Here is a 13,702-nt window from a genome sequence, read left to right as displayed (position 1 = left end):
TCGAGGCTTCGTCGCGTGATTGTGTGAAAAGGGTTACACTCGCGTCCACGACAAGTCGTGCCACATACACGTCCACATCAGGCCGAGACCTCTTTCTCGGTGGCCGTCCAGGGTGACACTCTGTGTCTGGCAGTGCACACCCATGTCCAGACTAGCCTCGTCGTGTATGTTTGAATTGAGTCACATCCACGACGAGCCATGCCACGTCCACGTCAGGCCGAGACCCCACTCACCACTGGATCACGCAGATGCTAAGGACTGGTCTCGTTTCCCCTGTGCCGGGCAGTGCAAGTCCACGTTAGGCCATGCTTCGTTGCGTGACTGTTTGAATGAGTCGCAGTCATGTCCACGACGAGCCTTGCCGCGTCCACGTCAAAAGGACTCCCGGCACGACCATTCCGTGTCGCGTCATTGGATGTGTTTGCTTCACCCTGTCAGGTTTGTTTCATCTTGGCAGATTTTTACTTATGGTTTTCTTTGATACTTTTCTGTTCGGATGACTTTGATGTTTTAGATTTTGTTCCTGCTGACTTTATTTTAATACAATTTGTACAATGCAAACTGCTGCTCCCTCCTTCCTGCCGGCTTATTTGGGATCCACAACCATTACGACCTTGCAAACCGTGACAATGAGCGGGTGAAAAGATAAAAAAACAAAGTAAAAAAAGTTAGTATGTTCGCTTCGCACCACAGTTCCTATGCGATCTCATACAAATGCTCTCTCTCTCTCTCTTGGCAGAAATCCTGCCACATTCAGGACATGTGAGGCCAGGACCGGGCTGGCGGGGTGGTACTGAAGCAGCACAAAGGTGTCTTTGCTGGTGCCACACGATCCTCCTCTGGGTGCATTTGTCTTCAAGTTGTGTCACCCCTTTGTGGCATAAGGAACGCCACAGTGGCCTGTTAGCTGCAGCAGACTCCAGATCGCTGGGCTTAATGTTGCATTTCCTTAGAGTCTGTTTAAGCTGGTCTTTGTATCGCAGCTTTGTACCACCAGGCTTCCTATTCGCTGACAAGAGTTGTCCATAAAGCACCAGTCGAGGCAAGCGGCAGCTAGGCATCCGGATGACATGTCCAACCCACCGGAGTTGCCTCTTTGCCAGTATAGCCTCGATACTGGTGGAGGCAGTGCGTTAAAGAATGTCGGTGTGTGGGACACGATCCTGCCAGGTGATGCATTGGAGGCACCTGATGTGGAATGCATCAAGGCGTCTCACATGCCGTCGATAGATTGTCCAGGCTTCTGCGCCATATAGCAGGGTGGACACACACACTGCTTGGTGGACTGTGACTTTTGTTGAAGTTTTTAAGACACATATCCAAACATCAAAAAACACGCAATGAAAATGTCCACAGTTTTTGGCAGCACGTATATCTGTGAGAAAAACTTTTTTTCACATGAAACTGCTGAAATATCTGATGAGATCAAGATTGACAGATGAACATTTGCATCAGTGCTTGAGACTGGCTGTAACTAGAATGGAACCTGATATTCAACTTCTCACCAGCCAGATGCAGACCCACAGTTCACACTGATGAACATACATAGGTAAGCACACTTTTCTGAATTGAATGAGTCATTCTGAGCATTAACAAATATAATCATAACAAAATCTACTAGTGTAAAATCCATCTTTACAGCCATACTGGTAGTGAAATGTATTGTGCTGTGTAGGTGCTGTATCACTTAGTTCACTTTCTCAACCTGCTTCCTTTGTGGTTTTCACAGGGAAGTTGATGAGAGAGAGCTGCAAACAGTGGTGTCTACAAGCCTACTGGAACCTACAAAAGGATGAAAAGTAAGGAACACAAGAACTTTAAAAGACTGCTCATATGAGTCAGAGAGATTCTGCTCTGACAACTGAGCTGAACTTTTATCTGTTAAGATTGTGCATGGCACAACAGAAAGTTAATGTTTCATGGCTTTTTTTCGATGAAGAACCCAGAGAGAGTTATTTAGTTATTATTTATTTGATAAATAGTGTTATTATCACTCGTCACTTCCGGGACGAGCGGACGCTGGCGCGCTTTGGCTGCCGCTGCTTTCCCGCGTAATGTTTTTTACCTGTTTTTTACCTTCTTTTAGCCTTTTAAACCTCTTTTTAGCTTTTTTATGGTTCACGAACCTCTGGAATTACAGTCACCAAACGAACGTTGGCTATCGATCAATCTCATGATTCCGGTCGCTTATCCGGATCACTGACGAAGCCGCGTTATCATCTCCACCCACCTGTTCCCGCTGTCGAGGACTACCTGGCCGCTGCCTCCCTCTGGGTGTTGCTGGTGAATATCATGGCGCTTCTCCATCGACCTGTTGGGCGGCTACAGTACTCGGCGGCGGAGCTGCTGAAGTTCCGCTCCCGATGGACGAGCGTGCCACCGGCGATTCTCCGGTTTCCGGAAATCGCTCGTCGCCCTTCACGGAGGTATATCCACCGCGGATCACGTCGAGGCTTTCACCTCGATGGCTCCAAGGATATCACCTCCCTGTGGTCATCCGTCCGCCAGCCGCGCATAGGGAGTAGCCGCACGATCGACCACCGTATGTTAGCCGGCCTGGCTAGGTCGGCTAATGCGCCTCGTCGTGGGGACGCCACCAGCGTCAACTTCGGCCTCCTCAACGTCCGCTCGCTTACGGGAAAGGGGTGTCTTATCCAAGACATTCTAATTGACTGTAAGCTTGACTTTTTTTGTATAACTGAGACTTGGCAAACGGCGGGAGACTTCTCCGAGCTCAATGGCGCAACTCCACCAGGCTTTGTTTACATTGCTAAGCCCCGCCTCTCAGGCCGCGGAGGTGGACTTGCGATACTTTACCGCAAGAACTGGAGAATCCTTCAAGTTTCTATCCAGGAAACCCAATCTTTTGAATGCCTTGCGTGTAAAATTTCTGGACCCTCACCCACCATCATAGCCACTGTATACCGTGCACCAAAACCACATTGTGACTTTCTAAAAGAATTCTCTGAGGTCCTCACACACCTCTCCACCCTGTCACCGGATGTAATTATTCTCGGAGACTTCAACATCCACATGGACAATTCCACTCTTCCCCTCACTAAAGACTTCACCTCCTCACTCGACAGCTTTGGTCTGCACCAATTCTCGGATTTTCCCACCCACATAAAAGGCCACACCCTGGACCTCATCTGCATGTCTGGCCTTACCCCTAAGAATTGCACAGCTGATGAAATCCCTATAACAGACCATTTCCTGGTTTCATTCAATGTTTCCATCACTCTCTCTCTCCCCAAACCACCCCGTGTCATCACATATCGCAACATCAAGGACATCAACGTTGCTACCCTTGCTGAGATGATTGCCACCCTGACTCTGGACCACAACTCTTCTCCTGATGAACTTGTCTCCCGGTACAACGCGGACCTCACGAACACCCTCAACGCCCTTGCTCCTGTAAAGTCCCGGTCTGTTCAATTTACCCGACCTGCACCCTGGTTCACCCCCCATCTCCGCTCCATCAAGACAAAGACTCGCCAACTTGAAAGACTTTACAGGAAGTCCGGGCTCACTATCCACAAGGACATGTATGCAACTCACCTTACCCTTTATAAAGACTCTATCTCACGCGCAAAATCGCTATATTACTCTGGACTCATTGATTCAAATTCTGGTAACTCACGGGCCCTCTTTTCCCTCTATCACAAAATCACACAATCTCCTATCTCTCTCCCCTCACACTTTTATTCCTCTGAGACATGCAACACTCTGCTGATGTTTTTTAGCGAAAAGATCAACAAAATCCATCAGCACCTCGGGTCATCTGTCCGCCCCCCTTCTCCCAGCCTTTCTACTCCTTCCAAACTTTTTTCCGCTTTTGCACTCCCCCATCCCTCTATAATCTCAGACATTATCACTAAATCCAAGAACTCCTCCTGTCAACTCGACCCCCTCCCCACTATCCTTATCAACTCCTGCCTACCCTCTCTTCTCCCATTTATTTCTACCATTATTCACTCCTCACTATCAACTGGAATTGTTCCTATCCCACTCAAAACCGCAGCTGTCACTCCAATCTTGAAAAAACCTGGCTCAGACCCAAACGATTTCAATAACTTACGTCCAATTTCCCACCTTCCATTCATCGCCAAAATTCTTGAAAAGACAGTTGTGTCCCAGCTTCACTCACACCTCACTCACAATAACCTCTACGAACAATTCCAGTCTGGTTTCCGCCCCCGCCACAGTACTGAATCGGCTCTCATAAAAATCACGAATGATCTTTTTATGGCAGCCGATGCCGGTTCACTCTCCATCCTCATTCTTCTCGACCTGACCTCAGCTTTTGACACCATTTCCCACCCTATCCTTCTCGACAGACTTTCCACCCTAGGCATCACCCACACCCCACTCCGCTGGTTTCATTCCTATCTCTCTGATCGCGCACAATTCATCCAAATCAACTCGTTCACCTCACGGTCCTCTCCGGTGTCCTCTGGTGTGCCTCAAGGGTCTGTCCTGGGGCCACTTCTCTTTATTATCTACCTACTTCCTCTTGGCAATATTTTCCGTAAGTTTGGCATTCACTTTCAGTGCTTCGCGGATGACACCCAACTCTACCTCTCCAGCAAACCCGACGCTTCTCTTCCACCTTCATCCCTCTCATGTTGCCTCTCAGAAATTAAATCCTGGCTTTCCCATAACTTTCTCAAGCTCAACAGTGAAAAAACTGAACTTCTTCTTGTCGGTACCAAATCCACCCTCCACAAAACTAACAGTTTCTCCCTCACCATTGACAGTTCTACCGTGTCCCCCTACCCTCAGGTCAAGAGTCTGGGTGTCATCCTCGATAGCTCACTTTCCTTTCACTCCCATATTAATAACATTACTCGGTCTGCTTATTTCCACCTCCGTAATATTAACCGTCTTCGTCCCTCGCTCACCCCTCACTCCGCTGCTATCCTCATCCACAGTCTTGTCACCTCCCGCATCGATTATTGCAACGCACTTCTCTTCGGTGTCAATCAGAAATTTCTCCATAAACTCCAACTCGTCCAAAATTCTTCAGCCCGGATCATCACTAAAACCCCCTCCTTTCACCACATCACCCCTGTACTCCAGCAACTCCACTGGCTACCGGTTAAACATCGTATCGAATTCAAAATACTTCTGTTTACTTTCAAAGCCATCCATAACCTTGCTCCTCCCTATCTTTCTGACCTGCTTCAAATCTCTGTTCCCTCTCGGTCCCTCAGATCCTCATCCTCCCTTCACCTCTATGTGCCCTCTGCCCGTCTCACCACGATGGGATGCAGAGCTTTCAGCCGCTCTGCTCCCAAACTCTGGAATTCACTCCCACCCAACATCCGTAATATTGACTCCCTCCCTATTTTCAAGGCTCATCTCAAAACCCATTTGTTTAAAATTGCTTTCAATGTCTAATTCTCTCTGCTACTTTATTATTTATCATTTTACTTATGGTTATATTGTTATGTGCTGTGTTCTATTGTTTTTATTGTAAAGTGTCCTTGGGTGTTTTGAAAGACGCTTGAAATAAAATGTATTATTATTATTATTATTATTTATTTCCTGATTTTTTATGTGAAGAACTCAGAGAGGGTTATTTAGTTCTGTTACAAACTGACACCGGCCCCCCATCACATAAGGGAAAGGTTATGTGGCCCTCACAGGAAAGAGCTTGGGGACCCCTGTTTTCGAGCGAAAAATGCCCGATTGTACAAGGTCGTCTTTTTTGGGTTGAAAAACACCTCACTCTTCAGTACATTATGTTTTTTTAGCTTTGCTTCAACAGTGATAAGTGGTGTTTCATTCTTCCCACTCAACAGAAACAATCCACGTGTCTTGAAGCGGAGAAAATGCCAGGTAATAACAAACGTAGCACGAAGCACTTTGTGCACAATTAGGACTCTGACATTGTTTAGTTCCAATTAAGGAGCCAGCTTGCACACTGCCAAACATTTATGAAGACATTTTAGTGGTTCTATTTTGTGGTGGTTCTAGATTGTTGACCACAAGATTTATGATCATGTTTTTCAACCCAATAAATTAGGCCCTGTTTCCTCTGTGGATCATAAACCATGATAGCAACATTGTTTTTTTGTGTGAGGCAGGGTTGTGTGATACACAAAGAAATTGTTGAATGCTCAAACATGCACGGTCACTGAGCTTTCCCATTGACTCAGAGAAGAACGGCCTGAGTGACACACACTGTCCACCCTTTGTTCTGATTGTCGGCTGAATGCATACGCAAATGTATGAAACAGTTCAAGACTAAAAAAATATTAAAAGCTGACCTTTTGTTTGTTACATAGAAGATAAGCAAACAAAATGTTCATACTTTCAACAGCTGATCACTATGTTTTCATTATTTTTGTTTTGTCAATGGCTGTTACATCTTCGTGTTTGTTTGTGTAAGCTCTCAGTCGTACAGAAGTGGTCCATCAATGAAAAGATTTCTTCAGCTGTCATTCATCTGCACTTTGACTGCGTCGGACGTTTCGATTCTCATCCAAGAGGCTTCGTCAGCAAACTAATATATATATATATATATATATATATATATATATATATATATATATATATATATATATATATATATATATATATATATATATATATATATATATATCGTCTCACGAGACGAGGATTTTTATATATATATATATATATATATATATATATTTAATTATTTTTTTTTATCCTCGTCTCACCCACCATGGGTGGTGTCTGACCACCATTTCAGCTCAGGTCCTCTACCAGAGGCCAGGAAGCTTGAGGGTTCTGTGCAGTATCCGTGCTGTTCCCAGCACTGCACTTTTCTGGACCGAGATATCCGATGTTGTTCCCGGGATCTGTTGCAACCACTCGTCGAGTTTGGGGGTCACTGCCCCGAGTGCTCCGACCACCACAGGCACGACTGTCACCTTTACCTTCCAGGCTCTCTCCAGCTCCTCTCTGAGCCCTTGGTATTTCTCGATTTTCTCATGTTCCTTCTTTCTGATGTTTCCATCACTCGGGACCGCTACATCCACGACAACGGCTTTCCTTTCCCCTTTATCTATGACCACGATATCTGGTTGGTTGGCCATTACCATCTTGTCGGTCTGTTACTGGAAGTCCCACAGGATCTTTGCTCGGTCATTCTCCACCACCTTGGGAGGTGTTTCTCATTTTGACCTTGGGGTTTCCAGTCCATACTCCGCACAGATGTTTCGGTAGACTATGCCAGCCACCTGGTTATGGCGCTCCATGTAGGCTTTCCCTGCCAGCATCTTACACCCTGCAGTTATGTGTTGGATTGTCTCAGGTGCCTCTTTGCACAACATACACCTTGGGTCTTGTCTGGTGTGGTATATCCCTGCCTCTATGGCTCTGGTGTTCAGGGCCTGCTCTTGGGCAGCCAGGATGAGTGCCTCTGTGCTGTCCTTTAGGCCAGCCCTCTCTAGCCACTGATAGGACTTCTTGAGATCAACCACTTCTGTTATGGTTCGGTGGTACATCCCGTGTTGGGGCTTTTCCTCCCATGATTGTCCGTCTTCCAGCACCTCATCCTCTGTTCCCCATTGTCTGAGACATTCTCTGAGTACATCATCCGTTGGAGCCTTCTCTTTGATGTATTCATGGAGCTTGGATGTTTCATCCTGGACAGTGGCTCTCACACTCACTAGTCCCCGGCCTCCTTCCTTACGGCTTGTGTACAGTCTCAGGGTGCTGGACTTGGGATGGAACCCTCCGTGCATGGTGAGGAGTTTTCGGGTCTTAACATCCGTGGTCTGAATCTCTTCCTTTGGCCACCTTATTATTCCTGCAGGGTATCTGATCACTGGCAGGGCATAGCTGTTTATTGCCCGGGTCTTGTTCTTGCCATTGAGCTGGCTTCTGAGGACTTGCCTCACCCGCTGGAGGTATTTGGTCGTAGCCGCTTTCCTTGTTGCTAGTTCGAGGTTGCCATTGGCCTGTGGTATACCGAGGTACTTGTAGCTGTTTTCAATGTCTGCTATTGTTCCTTCAGGGAGTGAGACCCCTTCAGTGTGAACTACCTTGCCCCACTTAGTCACCATCCGACTACATTTCTCCAGCCCGAATGACATTCCGATATCACTGCTGTAGATCCTGGTTGTGTGGATCAGAGAGTCTATGTCCCTTTCGCTCTTAGCATACAGCTTTATGTCATCCATGTAGAGGAGGTGACTGATCGTAGCTCCATTTCTGAGGCGGTATCCATAGCCTGTCTTGGTGATTATCTGGCTGAGGGGGTTCAGTCCTATGCAGAACAGCAGTGGGGAGAGTGCATCACCTTGGTATATGCCACGTTTGATGGACACTTGCGTTAGTGGCTTGCCATTTGCTTCAAGTGTGGTTTTCCACATCCTCATCGAGTTTGCAACGAAGGCTCTCAGGGTCCTGTTGACCTTATACAACTCCAAGCATTCAGTGATCCATGTGTGTGGCATCGAGTCATATGCTTTCTTGTAATCAATCCAGGCTGTGCACAGTTTGGTATGTCGGGACCTGCAGTCTTGAGCGACTGTTCTGTCAACCAGCAGCTGATGTTTGGCACCTCTAGTATCTCTACTAATGCCTTTCTGCGCTTTGCTCATGTATTGATCCATGTGTCCACTTATCTTCGCCGCAATGATGCCTGACATGAGCTTCTATGTTGTGGAGAGACAGGTTATTGGCCGATAGTTGGAAGGAACTGCACCCTTTGAGGAATCCTTTATGATCAGGATTGTTCGCCCTTCGGTTAGCCATCCTGGGTGAGTCCCATCCATCAGCAACTGGTTCATTTGTGCTGCTAGGCCCTCGTGGAGAGCTGTGAGTATCTTTAGCCAGTAGGTGTGGACCATATCCGGGCCTGGTGCCGTCCAGTTTTTCATACCTGAGACTCTTCCTTGTATATCTGCTGCTGTGATGGTAATTAGGTTCTGTTCAGGGAGGTTGCTGTGCTCCTCTTTCAGAGTCACCAGCCATTGTGCACTGCTGTTATGTGAGACCTCCTTCTCCCATATGCCTTTCCAGTATCTTTCAGTTTCCAGCCTTGGAGGGTCTGCTCTGCTGTTAGAACCCTGCCACTGAGCGTACACTTTCACAGGTTGTGTTGCGAACAGCCTGTTTATTCTTCTGGCCTCATTCTCTTTCGTGTACCTCTTTAGGCGACTGGACAAGGCCTGGAGCCTTTGTTTGGCAGTTTCGAGTGCTTCAGGTATGGTTATCTGCATGTACCTCTTGGGTATTGGCCTTTTATTCGCACCTCTCTGGATCTCCGTCAATTGACTCACATCTTTCCGAGCCGCCTTGATCTTGGCCTCCAACCGTCTTTTCCATGGTGGGTAATGAATCTCGTGGCTCTCGTGGTTGCTCTTGTAGCCAAGCATCTCTAGGATCACTGATGCTGAGGTGTATATCAGCTCATTGGTTTCCGTGATCGTTCCGGTCGCGATCGTTCTCAGTGCTGCATTCACAGTTTCCATGAGACTTTCAGGTGGTACTTCACATAGCCGTTGTAATCGGTGTCTTCGTTGCCCAGTTTTCATTCTTGCCATGATCTTATCTCTCAGGTGAGTTGCTGCCTCGCTCAGCATTTCATTCATTGGGGCTGGCTTCCCAATCTCATCATTCATTGGGGCTTGCCTCCCAATCTCTGGTTGAACCTCTTCCTCTGATGTGGCAGCCTGGGGCCCTTCACCTCGGAATTTGTGTTGTACCTCATCAATATAAAGTTGTGATAGCAATTGCCGTTTGTGGAGCAGTGGCTGGATAGCTCAGTTGATAAGGCATCGGTTTGGCATATGGGAGACGAGGGTTCGAATCCCACTTGTGGCAGAGAAAATGAGCACAATGACATCATCCAGTGTGGGTCCTTGGGCAAGACCCTTCACGCTAATGCCTACCTCATACAATGATGAGAGACAATAAATGGAATGACATGCCGGCTCAGACGTCGCCCGGCCGAACAAGGTCTGCGTCAGGTGCTGGGGAATCAGAGCACCCTGATGAAAACCCTGATGGGCTACTGGAACAAAGCGGAGATGGACGAGATGTGATATATATATATATATATATATATCACCACTGTCCGGGGGTGGCGTTGCCAGACCACTGCTAGGTCCCTGCCCTAGGGTTATTCCTTGAGGCTACACTGATTACCACTATTGTCCTGACTGATTATGGTCTACGACTGGCCTTATTGCCCCATTTGCACTGGGATCACCTCATCGGCATAACTAAGCCTATGTGGTAACGATCTCTGAAGTCAAAATGCACATAGTATATATGCGCCCAAAAGCTAGCAACCATTCATTTGACAACAATGAGGTTAAAACCTGAGAGAAAGAAAATAGATGGTATGAAAGGGGAGTAAAATAAGCTGTTTTCGTGAAACAGCAAAACCCTTCACGAAATCGCCATGGTGGGGTGAGGTTTAATTTGGATTGTGCTTGAGAAGTGAAACATCCGACACCTTCAAAGGAGTGCAGATGACGGCTGAAGAACCCTTTTCATCAATCTTCGTGTTTTCTTTCAAGAATGCGTGTGCACATTTTCAGCATGAAGTCTTTGATCCACTGGTGAAAAGGATACGCTGACCCACTCCTCTTTCATCTATAACTGCTTCGTACAACAAAGAGGTTACATAAAAGTGTTTAAGATTAAATAAGTGTCTGTTCTATATGTTGTGCCGGATTATTTTGTTCATTTGACTTCAAGATGGCTCCGCAAGAGTGGCTGTCTTGACAACAGCTCCTATATTTTTTTCTTCTACTTCTTGCTTTCATAACTTTGATGCTGTGAATTGTGAGAACAATAAAGGTTTTCTTATTACAATCTAAGCCACCATCATTACAACGCAGTGGCGGTCCGTGCATTTCACCCCTAGGCCTTCAGTGAAGTCCTACTTAGTCCGACTTGAACACATATCCCTCGTGATACCATAATTTATGACACAACGGCACAGTAGCACACGCACGCAGTACTGGGCGTGGCATCACCTTAATCGTCTACAACACAGGCTATTTTCCGGCGCAATTACACATCAATAAATCTGCATCAGCAATTAGAACTTGTCACTATACGTGATAATGCAAACATTTAAAAATAAAAGGAAATTTAAAATAATTTGTCCACAAAGTTTTATGAAGTCCACCAAGAATATGCAATCTTTAACAAGGTTTTACGCTAAATTACAAAATGTCAGTTTAATATATGAAAAACAACAAGACGTTCACAAAATGAACTATTTGTTGAAAATAAAAGTAAACAAATCTTTTTCATTTGTTCTTGAGAATAGGCTTACCTACATGCGGCAGCGAGTTGTCCTCTCCTTCAGCCATTGTGGGGTAAAAAGCGAGTAGATATACTTGGTTTTTCTGCTAAAGTTTCCGGGTCTGATCTGTTGTAGCTTGGTTGATTTGCATAGCGCTGCCTCCGCTGAGGGCTAAGGTGAAGTGAGTATCCAATCACAGGACACGTACATGTCATGTTCAACGCGAGGCCCTCTAGCTGGCCTTACTGTGCCAACTCGTGATCTGATTGGCTGTCGCAACTATATATCAACTACATGTGCCCGTTCATGTACAGCGCACAGACGCCCTCACTGTTGATTCTGAAGGCGTCGGTCAGATTTCATACAGCCAGGCGACACAAGTTAGCTGAATTCTGATTGGATTAAAAACTCTGACCTAAAACTACAACACTGAAAGGAGCACAACCAAATGGATATTGGATTGATTGGATTGGATTGGATTTGCCTTTATTAGTCTCGCAGTGGAGAAATTTACATTTCACAGCAGCAAAGTTATGGAAAGAAATGAAAGTAGAAAAGCAAAACACAGGAGCTGCTGGAAAGGCAGCCACTCTCGCGGCGCCGTCTTGAAGTCAAAAGACAAAAAAAAACTAAATAACAAATAACATGACAACACAAAGACACAGAGTGACATTCATTCTTAAGCACTTTCTGTACCCTCTTTGTTACATGAAGCAGTTCCAGATGAAAGAGGAGGAGAGGATCAAAGCGATATAATATAACATCAAGAAAACAGTATGTAGAATAATTATATATATATATATTTAGAAAAAATACTTTTTTAATGAAATTGACTTTTATTATAATTATGATAATGATGTCTGATTATGATAGGCCAGCAGAGAAGGCCTTGCTGGCTCTGACGGCCCACCACTGTTACAACGTCTCAGCAGGAACATGGAAAATAAAAATTTTCGATCGCTGGATGCGAGCCATCTTTATCTGTGGAAAAATTGTGAACAGAATTCCAAACAGTTCAACTGTTATTTTGTTATTCCATCGAACATGACCTCAAAAGTCTTGGGAATTATTCAGAAATGTTTTGCTGAAGTATGACGAAACTGTGCTCCTTTTGGTCAGCGGTGGTTTTCACATTGGAACTCTGCCATGGACGTCATATTTGCCCAGTCTCTTCCTCACTGTTGAGTTATGAACACTGACCTCAACTGCAAGGGTGGGAGGCCTGCATTTCTTTGAACCAAGTCCTGGATGAGTCGTCGCTGTGCTCTTCTCGTGGGGTCATTTCCGGAGGCTGGCCTCTCCTGAGGAGTCCCACAACCATTCCAAGTGTTCTCAATGTGTGAATAATGACTCTCAACGTTATTCGCTAAAGTTGAACAATTGTTTCGTGTGTGTGTGTGTGTGTGTGTGTGTGTGTGTGTGTGTGTGTGTGTGTGTGTGTGTGTGTGCGTGTGCGTGTGTGTGTGTGTGTGTGTGTGTGCGTGCGTGCGTGTAATGTTCTGGACGCCACTGCCAAGTTTTTTGCAACACCCCTGAATGCCCCGAACTTGCCTTTGCATCTCCATGTTCTTTACCGTTTCACAGTACGCAATAAATAAGTAATACGTGCAAGTGCGTGCAGTCTATTACAGTATAGGCAAAATGCATACATGTGTAACGGAGTTGTGCGCTTAGATTATTAAATTATGAAGGAAGTGACGCAACGGCGCACAGTGTGGCACTATGTCCCGCCCATAGTTTCCAGAACAATCTCGAGGAGATTCAGGGTGAGTCGCAATTTTCTGTTGGTCTTGATTAACTCGCATTTTCATGACAATATCTTATTTTGTTTCCCCTTTTGTACTGTCTAGTGTTATCTAATTAGTTCCCTTATTCATTTCGAGTCCAGATTACTTTTTGTCTCATTATTTACTTCACGTTTTGTCGAGTGGAACTTTGGAGCATATGTGCTTTTCTATCGCAGTTAATCACAAGACGAAACCCATGCGACTTCAACCATCCCTTCTGCCATACTGTGTTGCAGAAATAAATGAAATAAAAAGACACATCCACGCGTCTCGTCTTCATTAATACGGCAGCATCGTGGAGATGAAGAAGTCACTGTTGCGACACCCGTAACATTGGTGCCGTGACCCGGATCATAAGTGACTCTCCACTTCGGACCGGGACCGCGATGCTGCACAATGAAGACGCTGTGCAGTCCCATCACTCGGTGGACGGTGTGTCGACCCCCGTTTTGGAAATACATGTAGAGTGTTAATTGTCTGACCTGCTGTTTTGCAATTAGTGTTTTTTTTTTTCGCCCGTGAGTGTCCGTGGCGGGTTGAACTGCGCGCCAGCCATTACAAGCGCACCGCGTGTTCTGCCGACTCTCCGCCCATGATGCGTTCAGGGACATCTTGTAAATAACAGTGAACTTCTGTTGTATTCTGTTTTTCTGTAAATAACCACTATACGATC

The sequence above is a fragment of the Hippocampus bargibanti genome, linkage group LG06 (assembly GCF_051943395.1).
Source record: "Hippocampus bargibanti isolate YZ-2025 linkage group LG06, ASM5194339v1, whole genome shotgun sequence".
Lineage (NCBI taxonomy): Eukaryota > Metazoa > Chordata > Actinopteri > Syngnathiformes > Syngnathidae > Hippocampus > Hippocampus bargibanti.
The sequence above is the reverse complement of the archived record's forward strand: the minus strand, read 5'-3'. Positions refer to the sequence as shown.